This window comes from Diabrotica virgifera, chromosome 5 (genome assembly GCF_917563875.1).
Source record: "Diabrotica virgifera virgifera chromosome 5, PGI_DIABVI_V3a".
Classification (NCBI taxonomy): domain Eukaryota; kingdom Metazoa; phylum Arthropoda; class Insecta; order Coleoptera; family Chrysomelidae; genus Diabrotica; species Diabrotica virgifera.
In genome coordinates, this window is record NC_065447.1 from 68,095,931 (window position 1) to 68,118,233 (window position 22,303).

Below are 22,303 nucleotides of genomic sequence, written 5' to 3' on the forward strand. Positions count from 1 at the left end.
CAATTTTTTTCATTTTTTTACGTTCTGTGCAATTAAAAAATGAGATAACGTGGATTTTTAGCTCGCCACCTTCCTCACCCCTCCCCCACAGCCAAAAACGTAGATTTTTGGATTTAATTTTTTTTAGTTGGGTTGCAATTGGTATAAATATTTCAAAAAATTCACACGTGTAGCTGAGGCTTTTACAAAACATGTCCATTTTTTATTAACCCGTAGGTTGAGTGTAGATAACCTAGAATTTTTTTTATTTTTTAAAACCTAGAACTTTTTTTTGGAGGGGGCTCTAGGTCCATTTTTTGCATTTTGTGTATTTTATCAAAAGCTATCTCTATGATTTTTTTCAGATTTGTTCGTCAGGTGTGCCATCTTGAAAAATCCGAAAAACTGTTTTTTTAGGGGGTTTTTAGGGATTTTCTCCATTTTATAGACTGCAACATAGATCAACTCAAGGTTTTGTAAATAGATTATGTATAATTTGAAATAACTGAGTATTTTAGGATTATCAAAAATTGGGCAAAATACCTTTAAACCCCCCAAAAACCATGTTTTTTTAAGTTATGTAAGGGTTTTTGCGGGCTTAATGATATTTTTTGAGATCGATACAGCCCGAATATTTTTTTTATTTTTTTTAACGTTACATGTGATTAAAAAATAAAACTAATCGCATTTTTAGCCCACCACTCCCTCCCCCTGCCCCACAAAATCGTCAATTTTTCTATTTTTTTTTTGTTTAGTTAAGTTGCAATTAAATTAAAAATTTTATGAGGCTTCTACAAAACAAATCTATTTTCTATAGACCCGTAGGTCGAGTGTACAATACATATAATCTCAAAATTCCTTTTTTATTTTTTTAAAGCGTATTTTTGACTTCTAATCGATATTTTTTTAAAACGTCCAATGATTTGTACATCTCTCTCGCGGACGTCCGCTTCAATACGTGCTTAGCGCTCATTTTTAATTAAAATAATAGTTAGTAATAAAATAGTGAAAAAATTTCTTCAGGCTATTGCAGGGGGCATTAAACTTTGAGTTGGTCACTTTATGACTATAATAATAATAATTTTTAATCGAGTTATTAAGCCTTGAAAATGGCCATTTTTGCGTTTTTCAAATTTTAAATTGCATGTAACTCGACAACAGTCAATTTTAGAGAAAAATCACAAGAGATCTTTTTTGCTCAGGTTGGTTCAGAGAATCTAAAACAAATTTATACGAAGTGAAAAAATTGATTTTTTGGATTCGTTTAAAAAATTGTTTAAACAATTTTCCGACCGCGGTACTGCGTGGCACCTTGTGGATTTGTTATAAGAACCTGTTTTTGAGTAAATTTGTGCAAAAAAATGAATCGGAATAATTTACCTAACGGGGCCAAGCATACAGCGTGGACTATTTGCATTATGAGCCAAACGTAGATGGTTTGGAAAACATTAAACGATAGATACTGTTGTAGATGCGAGTTGCGCAAACAGCAACATGACCAAAGGCTGTTGTTCGCATGTAGCTGCCAAAATATAATATTTATTATCGCATGGAAGGTATTTTACAAAAATCATCAAGCCAGCAGAATATCTTACAAAACTCTTTGACAATACAGATGTTATACCTGTAATAGACGAAGACAGCGATGAAGACTTTAGAACTGTAGTGTGATACCAACGAATATACTTTCCGAATATTCTACGAGTACATACGGAGCTATAATATATTATATTCTTTGATAATTCTTTCCTTATTATTTTTATGGTGTTTTACGTGGCATTAAACGTGAAGCAAAATGACATTATAGGTAGAGATATAGGTTATATAGATGGTACAAGCACATGTTTGAATAATTAGAATATGTATCATGTAAAGTAATATTAGGGTACCTACTAAATACAAACTAATGAACAAAGAACAAAATGTTTTGATTCACAAAACGACAAGAAGTATGATATATTAAAATAATGTATTTTTCCTAAATTGATTATTCTGTTTTATTTTTGTTTTTTGTATCCTACCCAAAAGATATCAAAATTACAGCTTTATTTTATATAAAATCTTTTCTTTATATAAAAATATTGCAAAAATTTGAAATTATTTTGTTAAATGTAGTTTAATTGAGGACAAACTGAGCAACACATATACTGAGAAAAAAAATTAAAACGAAAAAATGATGATATTTTGGGCAGGTTGAGGGGAGCAGGGCTAAAATTGGGCTAAGGCTTATTTTTTAAACACATCAGTAAAAAAATGAAAAAAATATTCAGGCTGTATTGATCTCAAAAAATATTAGGCCTGGATCCCGCGTACCAAAAACAGTTGATTAATAGCAAGCTGAAAATTTGTTAATAGTTTAACGGTATTTAGTCGGACAAACTTTGATGTAGGTATGGAAACAGGGGAAGTTTTAATTGTGAAACGTAATGTTAATTATTGTGGAACGTGTCAGCCTGACAAGTTTATGATTGTGAAAAGTAGCAGGTTGTTTTTAAGTTTATTCAATGGCAAACTTTATATAATATATGAAAAAAGGTTTGTCCGACAAATATGTTGGGCATTTTAATAAGTCCGACACGTAGAGCATGTCAAATGACCGGAATAATATTGGTGCTAAATAGTAGTCTGATTTTTGCATGAGAGTTTACTGAAAGGCTAACAAATAAATTGGAAATTCTTTCCGACAAAATACATGGGACGTTTTCGTAGTCTGACGTTCGAAACTTGTAACCTGTTCAACAATTTAAACTTCCCCTGTTCCAGTGTTTCGGTACATCAAAGTTTGTCCGACTAGACACTGTTAAGCTATTAACAAATTTTCAGTTTGCTATTAATAAACTTGTTTTTGATACACAGTATCCAGGCCTGTATGAGTAACCGCTCAAAAACCTTTAAAAAACATAGTTTTTTGGGGGTTTAGAGGTGTTTTGCACAACTTTTGAATATCCCTAAAAACTCGTTTTTTCAAATTATACCTACATAACCTATAAAAAACCTTGAGTTAATCTATTTTGAAGTATATAAAATGGAGAAAATCCCTAAAAACCACCCAAGAAACCAGTTTTGGGGATTTTTGAAGACGGTGCACCTTACGGAAAAATCTGAAAAAGTCAGAAATATAGTTTGTGATAAAATACACAAAACACAAAAAAAAAATAGACATGCAGCCATCACCAAAAAAAAGTTATACGTACCTATCAAAAAACAAAAAAAAAATGAGGTTATAACATGTACACTCGACCTTCGGGTCCATAAAAATAGATGTTCTGTAAAAGCCTCAGCTGTGCGTGTGAATTTTTGTAATTTATAATTTAATAATATTATTAACTATTCTAAATGGGAAATAAGCCACAATTTAACTAAAAAAATGATTTTATTAACGTTTCGACGTCCACCACGGACGTCGTTGTCAAAATACAAAATATTAATAAATTAAACAAAAAGTTTGTTGCTTGGTAAAAAAATATTTGAATAATTTAATTTAATCTGACTTATTTATATATATCGTCCCAAACCCTTTTTTCAGTGAGTCACAGATTATCGAATTCTCTCTATCGCATTACAGAAGGAAAATAAAATCATTTTTTAGTTAAATTGTGGCTTATTTCCCATTTAGAATAGTTAATTACAAAAATGCCACGAAGAAATAGCTTCAGAACAACATTTATAATTTAATTGCAAACCAACTTAAAAAGAATAAATACGAAAAATTGACATTTTTGGCTGTGCGGGAGGGGGAATAGGGAAAGTGGGCTAAAATTGCGGTGAGTCCTGATTTTTTAAAATCATATAGAACGTAAAAAAATAAAAAAAAAATATTCAGGCTGTATCGACCTCAAAAAATATAATTAGACCCGCAAAATTCCTTACAAAACTTTAAAAAAACATCCTAATATACATTTATTTCAAATCCAGTTATTTCAAATTATACATAATCTATTAACAAAACCTTGAGTTGATCTATGTTGCAGTCTATAAAATAGAGAAAATCCCTAAAAAGCCCCTAAAAAAAGAGTTTTCCTGATTTTTCAAGATGGCGCACCTGACGGAAAAATCTGAAAAAAATCAGAGAGATAGCTTTTGATAAAATACAAAAAATGCAAAAAAAATTGTACCTGCAGCCCCCTCCAGAAAAAGTTATAGGTTTTAAAAATGTTAAAAAAATTTTGAGGTTATGTAGACTCGACCTATGGGTCCATAAAAAATGGACATGTTTTGTAAAAGCCTCAGCTATACGTGTGAATTTTTTGAAATTTTTAAATCAATTGCAACCCAACTAAAAAAAAAATTTAATCTAAAAATCTACGTTTTTGGCTGTGGGGGGAGGGGTAAGGGGGATGGCGAGCTAAAAATCCGCGTTATCTCATTTTTTAGTTGCATAGAACGTAAAAAATGAAAAAAAATTAAATTCTGGGAGTGAGGGCATTTTGCCTATCTTAACGGGGGGTACTCTTTGTAATAATGTTGTTTATTTAGCAAACAATGAATTTATGCTTCACTTTATGGATTCACTGTATAAAATCTTATGAAGTGAAACACAAAATCATGAGCAGAGTTTTAACTAATCAAATGGAAAGCTAACTAACTGCCGATTCTTTTTTTTATTGGTGGTTTTTAAATATGGGTTTGTATGAAGTTTTTTTATTATTGATGTTCTTGCCAAATTAAGTAAATATGAAAAAAAAAAAGACTAAGATATTATCTTAAATTTATTTTTAGGCAACATTTTACTGTTTTGTTTTTTGTGTTTGTGAGATGTAGTTTATTTCTAGTAGTTCACCAAAATCATATATGACAGAAACTACAACAAGTGTGAAGCGGAAATCAACGAGTCACAATTTGGTTGTACGAATGCTCTGCCCACAAAGAAGACAATGTTTCCTGCAAGTATCAGTACGGAGGTGAGGAGATATGAAAAAGGATGTCAACATGCATTGTGCTTTATAGATTACTCGAAGGCCTTTGACAATGTAAGACATGACCAACTAATTGAAATCCTCCAAAACATGGGAATTAATGCTAAGAATGTCCGAATTGAGACAAGTCTCTATTCTATATTATGATGTTAGCCAACGTCCGCAACGGATACGGCACATGAAGAAGAAGAATTGCATTTCTAAAAAGTTTTATTTAATTGAGTTACTTTCTCTCGTTCACATATAGGCCTGGATCCCGCGTACCACAAAAAGTTGATTAATAGCAAGCTAAAAATTTGTTAATAGCTTAACGGTGTCTAGTCGGACAACCTTTGATATATGGGAACACTGGAACAGGGAAAGTTTTAATTGTGGAAAAGGTTACAGGTTTCGAACGTCAGACTACGAAAACGTTCCATATGCACTAAGCATCAAAATTAACGCACCACCTTAAAAATGGGACAATTTTAATGTCTCGAATTTCCTAAACCTGTTGTCCGATTTGAGTTATTTTTTTATTAAGTTATAGCTTTATTATTCAAGAATATCGTTGTAGTAATGTTGTTGCTAAACAGGTAAGTGTCATAGTATACCGGGTGTAACAATATTAGTGTGTTTTGTCCTCAAAGTTCGGAACACCCTGTGGAATATTCCAGCGTATATAAAATATTGAAATTAAAAGTCAACTTTAGCCTTAGGCCTTCTTAACATTTTTCGTTTTGATTCATTCGCTTATGATGGACAATAAAAAAGTTAGGTACTTCATCAATACAGGGTGTTTCTAAATAAGTGCGACAAACTTTAAAGGGTAATTATGCATGAAGAAATAATGACCGTTTGCTTTATAAACATGTCCGCAAATGCTTCGTTTTCGAGATAAGGGATGTTGAATTTTTTTCTTACAAACTGATTATTTACTTATTGCTCTAAAACCGGTTGAAATATGCAAATGAAATTTAGAAAGTTTTAAGAGGTAATTATTGAGCATTTTTTGACATACAACTAAAAATGTTATACTTACCATTGGCCTGCATACGGGTCATATTACCCGGTCATATTACTCGTATGCATGCCAATGGTGAATATAAAATTCTTAGTTGTAAGTCAAAAAATGTGCAATAACTATTTAGAGCAATAAAATAACTGTTTTAGAGCAATAAATAAATCGTCAGTTTGTAAGAAAAAAATCAACATCCCGTATCTCGGACACAAAGCATTTACAGACATATTTATGTTTATAAAGAAAACGGTGATTATTTTTCATGTACAATTAACCCCTTAAAGTTTGTCGTACTTATTTAGAAACACCCTGTATTGATGAAGAACGTTGTTAGCTGTTAAAGTACCTAACTATTTTATTATCCAACATAAGCGAATGAATCAAAAAGCAAAATATTAAGAAAGCCTAAGGCTACAGTTCAGTTTTAATGTCAATATTTTATATGCGCTGATATATTCCACGGGGTGTTCCGAACTTTGAGGAAAAAACACACTATCATTGTTACACCCGGTATACAATGACACTTACCTGTTTAGCAACAATATTATTACATCAATATTCTTGAATAATAAAGCTATAACATATTAAAAAATCACTAAAATGGGACAACAGGTTTAGGAAATACAAGACATCAAATATGTCCCACTTTAAAAATGGTGCGTTAATTTTGACGCTTAGTGTATTTTGCCGAAACTTTCAATTGATTTATTACAATTTTATTAAACTCTTGTGCAAAAATCAAACTGGTATTTATCACCAACTGGGCATTTTAATAAGTTCAACACGAAGAACATGTCAAATGACAGGAATTATATGGGTAATAAATTAATAGCAGTCTTATTTTTGCATGAGACTTTAATGAAACGTCAACAAAGCAATTGTAAGTTCTGTCCGACAAAATACCTACATGAGGCGTTTCCGTAATCTGACGTTTTAAATTTTTCAACTGTTCCACAATTAAAACTTCCCATTTTCCAGTGTTCCCATACATCAAAGTTTGTCCGACTAGACACCGTTAAGCTATTAAAAAATTTCCAGCCTAATAGTAGTAGAGTTTTCCTGTATGATGTGTGCATTAAAAGGGCATCTGTCCGTTTATAATCTACAGCCAGTTTTATGAGATGTGAGATACATAAAATACGTCTTGGGGTTTGACCTACATCACATTTTTCGCAGTTTGAGCAACCCGCTATAAACTCCATCTTCCATAGGTAGTTCATTTTTCATTTTATGGATATTTCGTTATTAGTTAAATATTATTATCCTGTTATTCTCGATTTGGGAATGCATTACAGCATAGTTTTTATGGAAAAGCATTACAACGTCTTTATACAAGTCTATTTAAAGCAGAAAAAGTATAACTATGAATAAATACAAGCTTGTCTCAGTTTTGTACAATAATTTATAAACGTAATAATTATCATTATTGCACGTAATCTGTTCCGACGTTTAGAAGTGATCCAAATCATAGTTTAATTTGTATTTAGTAACAGAATATCAGTCAGTGTGCTCCGAATTGTGGAATAGTTATAATCTATATTTTTTACTATTGTGTTTTACTTGTTATTATAACTCATTTTTGGATCAACGTAATCGTATTGTTTTATTAATATAATAGATAGTAGAACACGAATACATCCTAAACCTAGCTTTGGCAAACGCAGGGGCATCTACCAAAGATTTACTTTTGGTAAGTACCTATATTCCTAATATTTTTAGTGTCCCAGAAATCAGTACATTATATTTCAAATAAGAAATTTATACATTTCACTGATCATGCATGTCGTATAGATAAAGACGGTATGATTCAAAGTAAGGCCTGTTATTAATATGATTATTTCATTCATAGGAGATTCTGACCAATAGAAAGCTATATAAATCTAAATTAAATCGATAATTTTTGATAATTTCCCGTCGTCAAGTATATTACGTCAGGTGCCCTTCGTTGCTACGAAAAAATACATTCAGTGACATTAATGCCAATTAAGGTTTTAAAAATTATAAAAGTGATGACTTTCAACCGTAAAATATTTATAACAACTGTATGTTTATTTGTACTAATTTTTACTTACATAAATAAATTAAAATAAAATTTTGGTTTTGAACAGATTTATTCATGAAATAATCGCAACAAATTGTACTCGATCTCTAAAATTAATATAGAATTTTTGCCCTCGTGACTCTTTGACATAATTTCACTCGCCTTCGGCTCGTGAAATTAAAACTGTCAAATTGTCACTCGGGAAAAATTCAATAATTTTAGAGCTCTTGTGCAATTACTACTGATAATTACCGTATATTATACCTATATTTTTTGTTTTCTAGTTCAACCATTTTACCTTTTACAAAACATGAAAGATGTTCGGATAGGTTATATTTCTTAAAATACAATCAAAAATGTATCAGGTTTAGTCAATTTTACTAGTTCCGATAATAAAAATCAGTCAACTTCAGTATTTTTTCCAGTTGAAGGTAAAAAAATCTAGTCGGTAGGTAACTTTTTCCTGGTTTCGGGTAACCGACACTATTTCCTAAACTATTAAAAAATAGATAGTCTACAAATGGTAGTTTATAAAGTATCTAAACTGCATTAAAAGTTTGTTGGAATTATGACAATAAAACCACTAAATCATGTTTTATGAATTTTTTTTCAAAATTTTAAACTTTAAACCGATCTAGTGTAAAGTTAGCTAAATGTTGCTTGGTCATTTTTGGCTTTCAGCCGTCGATATGTTCAAAATTGTAAGCGTAACAATATATTATTAAAAGATTAATTTAACACTTCTTTTCCTCTTTTTTCGATTGAGTATTAGTTTTTGTTGTACATACATATAAATTATTACAATCACTGAATACATAGTTAGTGAAAAAATTATCACATTTATTAACTGAATTAATAATTTGCAATTATACAAACAAGAGTTATCCAACAATATTCAAAAGCCATCTCTTTACAGTTAATGATGACATTGTCAAGTAGAATGACATTCTGGTAATGTTTACATGTCCATACCAGTGTGGATTTTACTACACTTAATTTGCCGTATAAAGACAGAAAAAGTAGGGATAGCCGTAAAATATTTGCGAATTATGTACCGATGGCCTTAAATGCTAATAAAAACCATGACGTAGTAAAATTTTCGATACCGACGAGATGATACGCCTTTTCTATTGACTTCCCCAAGATATCCCAGTTGAAAAATAAAATTAAATGAAAATGTTTCGGTTTTTGAATGTTCGGTGAACAGAATTGTGGATTTTCCACCAATTATTATTCAGCCCTAATTTCAGCCAAACGCGTTAACCTGCCAATCAATATGAGTTCCTAATTTTATGATCAACTGATTAGTGCTAATCCAGATATCACGATTATTACACAGACAATCTCAAACTATGTATGTTGACGTTTATGTAATACGAAAGCGTCAATACACGTCATTATAGTGCATTACGCTTTTCATCTACAAACTAAACACTACTAGTCTGGGCAGATTATCGGAGAATAGGCCATTTTTGGGAAAAGTTATTTACCAGAAATTTTATTGCTGGAATCGAATCTTATGATCCTATATATTAATAAAATTGGTATGCAAGAGAGATTTTAATCTGATTAGATGTATCCGAGATGAAAATAATAAAATTCTTATTCACGAAATGAATGTCAAAAAGAGATGGAGAAAGTATTTTGACAGTTTATTAAATGAAGAAATTGACAGACAGCCTGTGGAGTTAATGGAGACAGTAACAGCAGTGGTTACCAGAATAACAAACGAGGAAGTGGCTCAAGCGCTTCAAAAAATAAAGAAAGGAAAAGCAGTCGGACCAGATGATATTCTTGGAGAAGTAACGAGAGCATTGGGAGAGACAGGAATAAGTTGGCTAGCAAGTCAATTTAATAGAATTATGGAAGTTGGACAAATGCCAGACGAATGGAGAAGCAGTATATTAGTAGTACTGTCTCAAAGAGTAATATAATATACGTTTTGTTTTCTGAATATTTTGGATTTTTTGTTTTCCTGGTAGACAAAAATTGGTTATGCTATGACTGTTTAAAATTTCCATACACTCGTGATTAGTGACTATTTCAAGCCATTTTAACTACAGCCTTTTCAAAAACAAGCACTTTGAACCGTTGAAACTTACAGATCATATAAAGTATACATAAGAACTTGTGAGACAGTAACGATTAATTTTATTTATGATGCTCATTAGGGGGTGATTTTCGCGAATTTTTACCAAAAAATAAAAGCGACCAACAATATTTTGAGAGTAACTCACTTACTTTTAATGTTAGAAGTTTTAACAAAAATAAACCTTTTTTTTGAACACTCTAAAAAAGTTTCAATGAGTTTCCCCGAAAAGTGCTCCGTTTTTTGGTTATTTCACGTTGAAATATTCGATTTGAAATTTAACGAAGAAGAACCTACTTCTCATTAGCTACAACTCTGCTTTAACTGGGCCAACAGACTTATGCATGCACCATTTATTGAAGAAGAACCTACTTGTCATTAGCTACAACTCTGCTTCAACTGGGTCAACAGACTTTATGCATGCACCATTTATTTCAGTTTTTTTAAGCTATATTTTCGCTAAGAACATTTTTTTATAAAATACTTACTTTTTCAGTTATGTGCAAAAAACCTTCTAAAAGCATAATTAGCTATTTAGATGGGAAATAAGCCACAATTAAATTGAAAAAATAATTTTATTAACGTTTCGACGCCCAAATCGTTGTCGTTGTCAAAATACAAAATAGGTACTACTAAATTATTATTTTTTAAATAATAATAAATAAAATAAAATTATTTTTTTCAATTTAATTGTGGTTTACTTCCCATTTAAATAGTTAATTATAAAAATGCCACAAGCAAATAGCTTCAGAACAACTTCTAAAAGCATATTTTTTTGTTAAAATGATCATATTCACTAGCAAATAACTCGAAAAGTAATGACTTACTGAAAAAACTCTATAGAACAAAAGTTGCTTAGAATTTGTCATTTTTTCAATTCCGGACTTACTTTGAATGTATATTTTTATCCCCGAGAAGGGGGTATTCCCCTCCATTTTTGTAAAGAATTGTTAACTTTTTCCTATACAGGATGTCCAGAAACTCTACCAACAAACAAAGACAGGAGATTCTTCATATAATTTTAGGACACTTTAGCTCAATTCACCTAGTCCGAAAACGCTTCCTAAGGGAGCTAGAGCTCTTTGAACATGGCGTCTTGTAATTAGTTTTTTCTTAAATACTTCCAGACCACTTCAATTTAGAAAAACAAAAATTGGTATGTTTATTTATATTTCAGAGATAAATCGATTCCATCCATTGCGAATTTCTAGTTCCGATCATAGGCGTCCCTTTTGGGTAGGGCAACGGTTATTTTGTCACATAACTTTGTTGTCTTTGACTTTTAAGCATTTTTGACACTGGATTATTAAATTGTGAGGTATTCTAGTACTAAAAGGTACTCTTACTTTAAGTCGGTAAGACACACGGTTTTCTAGAAAAATCGATTTGAAAATTTTTCTTTTTTGAATTTGATAAAAAAAATTAAAAAACGGTGTATTTTACCAAATTAAAGCAAGAGTAACTTTTAGTACTAGAACACCTCATAAAATAATAATCTAGAGTCAAAAATGCTTAAAAATTAAAGACAAAAATGTTATGCGATAAAATAACTGTTGACCTACCCAAAACGGATGCACATGACCCATACTAGGAATTCGCAATTAATGAAATCAATTCATCTCTGAAATAAAAAATAAACGAACCAGTTTTCGGATTTCTAAACAGCTTTTTGAATTTTTTTTTGGAAATTCAAAAAAGAAAAATTTTCAAATCGACTTTTCTAGAAAACGGTGTATCCTATCGACTTAAAACAAGAGTACATTTTAGTTGTAGAATACCTCACAATTTAATAATCCAGAGTCAAAAATGCTAAAAAAATTAAAGATAAAAAAGTTATGCGATAAAATAACCGTTGTCCTACCCAAAACGGACGCCTATGACCGGTATTAGAAATTCGTAATGCATGGAATCGATTTATTTCTGGAAGATAAATATCTGTACCAATTTTCATTTTTCTGAATAAAAGCGTTCTGGAGTTATTTCAGAAACACTAATTACAAGACGCCATCTTCAAAGAGCTCTAGCTCCCTGAGGAAGCATTTTCGGATGCTTCGGATGAGGATATTTTCGGTGAATCTCCTGTTGTCTTCGTTTGTTGGTAGAGTTTCTGGACACTCTGTATAATAAAAGACAATTTCAACTACCTATTTCCAAATTTTCATCCTTCCTTTATTTTTTGAGGTTTTCGTAAAGTTTTGTGTTCATTGATCGGGCTATTTAGGTATTTACATTGTGCAATAAAAAGAAAGCTTATTTTCTTTACTTAACGGTGTATTGTAAAAAAGTCTAGCACTATTTTTAAACAAGATATTATGTTTTTTCAAAGTGTGACACACACACATGCAATATGTCCCACTAAGTTGGAACTATATGGAAAACGTTTTTATTATTAACTTTATGAAAAAAATTATTCTTTATTAAATGCTCTGTAGTTAACATCGTAGTTCTTCTTTTAATTTCCAGAATAATAGTGTAGTTAGTTTAGTTAGAATAGGTTACAAATTTGCTACTGGCTGAATGAGCACATTAGACCGAAGGACAAAAAAATGCTCTGTATAGGCTAAAACCTAAGATACAATCATCAGATATAAAATTGTATCAATAGTATACGAGGTAGGTATGTTAAAAATATGAATTTCACTGAAGAGTTAAGTACCTTTTTATTTCACAATATCGAAAAGTGTTATTAAGAAAAGTTATTTGGAATTAAAAACTATGTTATAATATGCAATTATATTTCTTCTAATGGAAAATAATAAATATCAAAATTTTTCTCAAATTACGGATACTTTTGGATATCCTACGGATATCTTGTTTAAAAATAGTCCTATAATTTTTTTACAATACACCATTTTAAAGTAAAGAAAATAAGCTTTTTTTATTGCAAAATGTATATACCTAAATCTAAAAGTATAAGAAAAAAGTTATGATGAGGAATTTAAAAATAATCGTAAAAACTATCAAAAAGCATTAAAAGTATAAAACTTTGAAAACCATAACTTGCTTAGAAATAGTCGTACAACCTTATACTATAGACCATTTCAACGGTAATTGACATCTATTCCTACTAAATATATTGCATATACCTAGAAATTGGTAGAAATGTTACAGAACAATGTTTGCGAAATAATGAGGAAAATGGCCCAAAAATACTGTAAGCGGCGAACTTTGAAGTCATAATTTGGAAACTGTAAATCCTAGAGACTTCTACCACTTTAAAAGGTGATGTTTCGATAGTAAATTTAACCTGGAACAATTTTTCTGTAAACGTGTTTGTACCAAAAGTGCACAGAACTCACTCTACTTTAGCCTGTGCCTGGGGATTAATTCACCCCTTTCTCAAAAACGCACCCCTTTAAGTGGTATCACTTCGCGGTTTTTGCATATTAAGAGGTCCATTGATTATATTAAACAATAAAACCCCGTTAACGTTGTAGTTCCTTTTAGGTCTCTAATTTTGAACATAACCAATAGCCTATTATGTTTTAGTTAGTTTGAATTTAAACAATACCTTGTATTAATACATTGTTTATTGTTTACTTTCCATTGCTCTTCAAACTATTTCAAATAAAAGAAAATAAAGAGTGACAAATCCCGCACTACTGTTAACAAGATATCTGAAAATACTTTTTGTATAATTAGTTCTGAAACAAACGATAAAAGCTTTGCACAGCAAGCGAACATGCGGAATAAGTAATTAACAATGAACCCATAGAGAGCCCTGTTAATTAAACATTCATCAGATCCATCCAATTTTGTACCCTGACACTGAATCTTGGAATTTGTCAAACATTTTCTTTAAAAAGGATGTATAACAGATCAAATGTCTGTAATATTTAGGACTTTTTAATAATTCGTTTCATTTCGGTAGTATACGGTGAACACGTAAAGGTTGGAATACATTAATTTTTTAATGAACGAGCCTTTTTGGAAATAAATCCCGAAATAGGTAGATTTTTATTTTTAAATTACGATTTTTTTACAAAGATAAATTGCAAAAGTTAAGTGACAAAATTTGAAATTAAACTTTTTGATTAAATTTGTGTTAAAATATAGAGTCCAATCAAGCATTGTTTGAGTTTTAGATCTAAATGTGTTATAGAAAAAAATGGTGCAACTTTTAATTTTAAGAAAAACGTTATTTCATGTTTTTTAATTTTTAGGGTAAAATTGCGATTCTGACAATGTTTCCCCACCTAAAATTTGAAATAAACATTATTTTCGTTTCCAGCACCATAAAAAACATAAAGTAAGACCAAAATTAGCCATTTACCACCCATGGTCAGTATCTCGAAAAATAAGTGTTATTTTGAAGATCTACAATGTCGATATTTAAAGTTGCACTATTGTTTTTTCTATAAAGCATTTGGATCTATAACATCAGAAAACTTCTTTGTACTCTAGTTTTCAACAGGATCGTGACTAAAAAGCTAAATTTCAAATTTTGTCACTCAACTTTTGCGATTAATCTTTGCAATTCACGAATCTGCACATTTTACATAAAAAAATTCATAACTTTTATTACAGTAAGACTAAATGCTTGAAACAGATACCATTGTATTTAGAAAAGTTAGTAATAAATACTGTACAAAGGTTAAAAAAAATATTAAAACGGAACAGAGTTGTAGCGAGTTGAACGCAAAAAACGTGATTTGTTTTTTTTTTATTTTTAGGGTAAAATTGCGATTTTGACAATATTCCCCAACCTAAAGTTCAAAATAAACTTCATTTTAGTTTTCAGCACCATCAAAAACAAAGCAAAACCAAAATTAGCCATTTAACACCCATGGTCACTATCTCGAAAAATAAGCGTTATTTTGGGGATTTTATAACGTCGATATTTAAAGTTGCACCATTTTTTTCCTATAAAATATTTTTATCTAAAACTTTCAATAAAACTTATCTGTTCTTTATATTTTAACACAAACGTGATTAAAGAACTAAATTTTGAATTTCGTCACTCAACTTTTGCGATTAAACAATGCAGATTAGAGATTTCTGTAAAGGGAGAAGCACGATTGATGCAATCGTGAGTGTATTCGACGCATTGCGCAATAGAGGGGATGAACACCGTTGGGCGGCCCTGTTGTTGTTCGATGTTAGGAATGCATTCAATACGCTGCAGTGGAACGAGGTAATGAAGGCAATGGAGGAGAGAGAATGTCCTGGATACCTGATGAACGTGGTAGCGGAATATCTGTCTGAAAGAAGAATTAAGGTGGAGAAAGGCACGATCGTGGATGTGACGGCAGGTGTTCCCCAGGGATCTGTCTTGGGCCCGACGCTATGGAATCTAGCATATGACGGGATTCTGAACTGTGAATATGGAGAGGGTACGTCTCCCTTCGCATTTGCAGACGATCTCGCTGTGCTGGTAGTGGCGCGGGACGAGCCAGATCTTAAATACCGGGTACGGAAAGCAGGCGGCGTCGTGAATAAATGGATGACACAGCATGGACTGAAACTCGCGGCAGAGAAGACCGAGGCCATCATTCTGAACGTGAAAAAGACAGGCAAAGTGTGGAGCTACAATGTGCAGGAGTGTGTCTAACACCCAAGAAACACGTAAAGTACCTAGGAGTGTCGTTGCACCAGAATGGAAAATGGGGGGAGCACGTGCAGGTGGTGACCCGGAAGGCTGCAAACAGTGCGGCTGCGTTGGGGAGGGTGATGCCCAACATTGGAGGACCCAAATCCGAAAGGAGGAGGGCCTTGCACGGTGTTGTGCAGTCGATCGTCCTCTATGCGGCCCCAGTCTGGAGTGAGGCGGTAGGGATACGGGCCTACAGGGGGCTCATTACACGAGTGGACAGAACAAGTCTGCTGCGAGTGGCATGCGCCTACAGGACTGTGTCTGCCTCAGCCTTGTGGGCCATCACTGGATGTGTTCCGCTGCATGTGTTGGTAGTAGAAAGAAAAGAACTGTATGAGAGAAGAGACCTTGAGCTTACTATGGCCGAGAGAAGACAGGAAAGAGAAAGGTCAATTAAAAGATGGCAGCAAGAATGGAACAACATGGAGCATGTGGCACAGTGGACAAAGATGTTGCTTCCTAACTTAAAAGATTGGATGGACTGTGGTCACAGGCGACTGGACTATTTCCTGACGCAGGTGCTCACACGGGTGTTTTAAAGCCTACCTCTCTGGGTTTGGAAAGGCTGACACTGATGAATGTCTATACTGCAGACACCCGGACACTGTTACACATACGACGCTAGAGTGCAACAGATGGATAGTAGAAACAAATAGAATGGAAAGAGAGACAGGTGTGAATTTTGTGACAGTGCGAGAAATGATTGAGAGAATGATATAGAGAGTGAAAATAAAACTGGTTGGACTAGCATACACAACTATATCCGTGTAGTGATTAAGAAGAAAGAAGAGGAGGAAAAACAGCTGTACCAACGATAGGGGTGAGAGGGAAATATATGGTGAGTAGAAGGCAGAGGGAATAAGTTTTGACGAGAGGCGAATAAGTGAGATATATTTTATGAGACAGACTGTGGGAAAGAAGCTCTAATTAAAAAAAAGCCCAATCTTGGGACCAAAAAAGGGGGAACGGGGAAAATAAAGGGCCACCTTGCTTACAGTCTGTGGATAAATTATGGTAAACTGCTTCATAAGCGATGTCGACCTTGCAGCGGCCATTCCGTTTTCGGAGCGCTGGATGACAGAGGAGGGTCTGGTTTAGCAGGTAGGCATTCAGCGTAGCGTCGGCGACGAGAGAGCGTTTTAAAGCACCTCGGGAACTATCGCTAGTACTACGAAGAATGAATCCTGCACTAAGGTCAGTCAGGCGGCGTTCTGGACTGAGGTGTCTTTTGAAGATTCCAGACCCCCTCTTTAAAAACGAAAAAAAAAAGATTAGAAATCTGCTACTTTTCCTTTTAAAAATTCATAAGTTTTACTGGAATAATAATAAAAGCTTAAATCTTATACCATTGTCTTCAGAAAGGGGAGAAATGTATACAGTAAAAATTTAAGAAAAAAATATTAAAATGGAACAGAGTTGTAACGAGGTCGACGCAAAAAACGTGATTTTGTTTGTTCCCCCAGATATTTTTAAAAATAAACCTCATTTTCGTTTTCAGCACTGTCAAAAATATAAAGTATGACTAAAATTAGCCATACCTCACCGCGGTCAGTATCTCGAGAAATAAGCGCTTTTTTGGGGATGTCCCGCTCGTCTTATATAGACATGCCTATGGGCCTGATTGCATGTCACGCAAAACTCCTCTTCCTTGCCACAGCTCTCCTCGCTGTGACCGGCCTTGCCGCATCTAAGGCATAACCCCGTGCGGTCCGGACCGTCGCATTTCAATACCTCGTTTAGGAAGCTCCAGCATTTCTGGCACTTCCTCACGAGGTATCTCCTTTCGACCTCGCATTGGACTAGTCCCACTTTCAAGTGTCCTATGTCCAGTAGTCGACCTGCCGCCTGAGCGCTTAATATCAATGTCGCTGCTTTTGTGTCACTACGCATAGGCCGAATCTGTTTGATAGCGGGGTTCGGCTCCCATACTCCCAGCTCTTGTATTATGGCTGCTTTTCTTCTGGGCCTCCTCTGTTTGACGTCATACCCATGAGGTGTACTATGACTTGCTTCTCGGTGCCCATGAGTTTCGCCTTGAGCCCTGTTTCCTTAGTTGCGATGGCGTTCCTAATTTCGCTAGCCGCCTCTTGATTTTTATCGAGAGTGATTAGCAACCCTTCATCCTTGGTGCAGCGCAAACTCTGCATTGCTTCCCTAGCTTGCGTGCCACCGACAGCCTTTTCCACGCCCTTCAAGAGCTGGAAGTATGTTGCATCCTTCTTTGTGACTATGAACCCATATGTGGGTCTCTCGCGCCTCGTCGCCGTTGTATGTACTACGACCTTCAGCACGTCGGTCTTAGAAAAAATGACATCCGCCATTTTTCTTAGGTCTGCTACTGTCCTATACCTCACGTGGTGGAGTGCCACGGAGTTTCCGGTTTTTACTTCTTTTCTGACGCGCACCAAGGCCTGCCAGAGCTGCTCTGGTGTACGGGATATCATTTTTATGATCTTTTCTTCTGTCGTCTCTCTTACTCCCCCCATCTCACTGTGTAAGTACTTTCAAGTACTTCGAAATCCCCTTTGAAGGTGAACAGTGTAGGGTATATGTCCCTAAACAATCTTTGTATGGAGAAGGCCATTTCCTGATCATTTGGTTCAAGAGCCACCACTTTAGTATTGCAGGTGGGCTCTAGCGGGCTTCGGACCTCGATTTTAGTTTACTTGAAAATCCTCTCAGGTCAGTCAAAACGAGCGTGTCTCATAAAGTCGGCGTACGTATGCACTCCCTCGAGACTCGCCATCTTAACCGCCCCGGAAGGACCGTACCAGGCGTCAGTTTGGGTTCTGATCTTGGCTGTGGCTGGTTTTTTGATCTCCAGGTCCACTTGTGTCTTGGTATCAACCGTTAGGGGCTCCAATGGTTATATTGAATTAATTATTAGCCACGTCTTTAATTGTTCAAATCTTTGTAGGGCATGATTCTTCCTCATAAGGCAGACCTGATCCTTTATTGGCTTGGTCGTATACGGAAGTCTTTTATTTGCTTACTAATCATATCTAACTGTACAGTTAGCTCCTCAAGGTAATCCAGTAGTTCAATAGCTTCGCTACGTGGTCTCTTTTTATATATACCTTTGACTGCCATGTCATTGATGATCAGTTTCCTTTTTAAATTATTTTCGATACTATTTTCCGGGAAAGAGTTTTATCTCTTCCTGAAGTTTCTGTTTCTTCCCGGTTTACCGCCCGGGTCGCCCGCGTTTTTTTGTGTTTGCTGCGTTTCCCTTTCAGTCCCACAAATCGCTAGGGAAAGACTATTCCGCCACCACAGAGCCCCGCATGTGGTGGTAAGGCTACATTTCAACCGGGTTTCGCCGGGTGCCCCGATGGAACCGTTTATGACCACGTATCGTGTGGCCATCCATCCTTCGACACCGTGTGTCACATCTTGAATTCCGGATTATTTATTGAGGGTTACTCCTCTAGGCTTTTTGTCACGGTTGCCTCCGGACGCGGTGGCAGTCTGTATTCACAGTCTACGTGGAGTTTGCGCGCGAACTGCTGCCTCCCCAGTTTAGCGGGATTGGGTTAGGAATGTGGTGGGAACAGTGGTTGGGTGAGGGTAAGACATGTCGGCTACATTTGGGGTGAGATGTTCATTCTAGAAATCAAAAGAGTTTGGCGGAGATCGAGGAGACCCCGACCCCCATTCAAGTTTGGAGGTGTCGATCCGAGCCATGTGGGGTTTGTATAGCCGCAGGAAAGTTGTAGGGTAGACAGAAATTGCTTAAGGTGAAGGCCCAGTATCTGTTAGCCCCAGTTGCTGCGCGTTTTAGCGTCCAGAGGAAAAACTACAGTCCCGGGAGGGATTCCGTGGTCAGTACCTGGTCATTTTGAGAGTGCCTGCCGCTCGCCTAATAGGGAAACAAAAACAAAATAAAGGAAATATATTATGTATAATCTTATTTTTATTGCAACAACTTAAACTTCCATGACACTTTGAATTGCACAAAAGCCCATTGTCTTTACAATTTCACTTAGCCGTTGAACACTTATTTGCAGTTACAACGTATATGGCCTTGTTCTCCACTTTTCGAATTAGTACAAGCTGCTTCTCTTAGCTACCTTTCATCGGTTGCATCTCATCCATGGAAAGTAATTTTTCTTTAAAAATTGCGAACTGATTACGTGTGAAAAGCTGCTTGAAGGTACCATTTTTGTTTGCTAATTTATAATAGAGGCCTGTTTCCTGCGTCGCAAAAAAAGTTGATTAATAGCAAGCTTAAAATTTGTTAATAGCTTAACGGTGTCTAGTCGGAAAAACATTGATATACGCGAACAATGGAACAGGGGGAAGTTTTAATTGTGGAACAGGCTACAGGTTTCGAACGTCAGACTACGAAAACGTTTTATGTATTTTGTCGGACAGAACTTTTAATTTGCTATTTATCACCAATATAATTCCTGCCATTTGACATATTCTACGTGTCGGACTTATTTGAGCACCCAAAATATTTGTCGGACAAACATTTTTTCACATATTATATTCTACTGACCCGACTAAAGTGTTCTAATGTTCTACTAACTGTAACTGTAACGAACCGAATATGCTTCTAGGTATTACGCTCATTAACGGTTCTAATGTCTTGCATAAGAAAATAAAAAAATTATGTGTGTGGATTTTGTACGCACGTAAGGAGTTATACTTCTATTATATGATTTATTAAAAATAAATATACTTTAAACAATTTGTGTTAATTTTTTTTTAAACATAAAACTTTTATAAGATTGCTCCGGATTCGATCTCAAGACCTCTCTATCTCTGGCCGAATGCTATACCAAATACGCTACGAGGACTGTGTCTGCATCGGTTCGGACGTACCTAATGACAATTCACGGTAACAAACAGACAAGGTGAAGTATAATAAATATACAATAAAATGTTTTAATAATACTCATCTTACTCCTGAGGAAGACAAATCCAAAGACACAAAAATTATAATAAATATAATATTTACTAAAAACACTAATATATTCTTTTCACCCCTTTTCTTGCACCGATATATTTATATACTTCGTCTAATTTACTAACCGTTGCACGTCATCCGCGTCATAGCCTGTGACGTCGCATGATACCAACACGAAATATTTGGAGGTAGATGTGTTCTTTTTTAGAATCATTTTGCCTAGTACACTGGAATTACAGCCACTAGACATATTTTATTATATACGCGTAGAAATAATATTTGAAGATTTCTATTAATGTTAACCTAAAGAATTGCACAATAATATGTTTCATTTAATTTGTATAAATGGATAATAAAGCGTTTTTATGAAGCACATTTGTTCGGAACACACTGTAACTGTAATCGAATGGTGACATTTTAGAATAAATTGGTAACATTTATTTGACAGTTGCGGTGATGACACTTCATATTTGTTTATATTCTTTACTATAAGTATCTGTTCTATTATATTTATTGTTTTTATTATTTACTTTACTATAAAAAGGTCCTCTACTATAAAAATATAAATTTTTATAATTTTATCACGATTTGGAATAATCGAGGTATCTGACAACTTTTTTAGTTGTTATTGTAGACATATACAAAGAAACCTATCGGCTTCTCCCAAGAGTTCGGAGCCGTTTTTTAATAATTAAACAATGCAGTGCAAAAACGCTTGCACTGCAAATCTTAAATGGTTATAACTTAATTCTTGTTCTCTATTTCTTAAGTTTTTTTTATTTACACTGAACATTAATTTGTTTTGTTGTATAATCCACGTTTACAATAAATATGTGATCTATTTGATTTAAAATGGATTCAGGATTTTTTTATACTTTGGCAACTATGTCAACTTAGATCTCTGGCGTAGATAATGACGTGCAACGGTAAGTAAATTAGACGGACTGTAAATAACTTGAAAGATTTAGCAAATAAACGCCATACTGTGTGTGTGCGCATGCGCGCAGAATTATGAAATTTTACTCTCAATCGCGCCTAAAGAAGTATAACTTCAAAAATAATTTACCTTACGGCTACGGCTTCCGAAGTCTCAGCAAGTACACGAATCGGCTGACGTCCCTTGAAGTCACTTATTGTTTCAATTCTACACTCTAGATTAGATTATTAGTTTTAAAGTTTTACGCGCTACCGACCACTTCGGAAATTGTTAGTACGGTATTACGCGAACCCGTATTTTTCCCTTTTTTTACTATCGAAAAATTGGCACTCGATCGCACTCTTTCCGCAAAGAATTAACCCGTAATCAAAAAATATATTCCTCGATCGCTCGTCGCTCACACACACCTGAAGAAAACTCAAAATCGTCCTTTCCCCTACGACTGTTATTCGATCACTACCCAAAACCAAAAACACTAAAATAAGTAATTGAAGAGTCTCAGATTCAGAATCCACCAATTTAATAAAATTAAAATGGTAAATAGTCATTTAAACCTGAGACTTTTCGCGTTGAAAGTTCTTACTGGTACATCCTTTTTCTGCGGCTTTTTCAATTAATAAGACAGCAGACGACGAATATAGAAAACGAAAGGGAAACGATCCCCTTTAAAATGATGGTGGAGCTATTTTTCGATTCAGAGGTGTGCACGCTATCAAAAGCTACTGATGACGCCTGAAATGGTAGAAACAGCCTGTCTAGCGGGTGTGCAACCCTCTGAAACGAAAACAAGCAAAACCATCATTTATTACTAAAATAAGTCTTCGAATCTGTTCCTA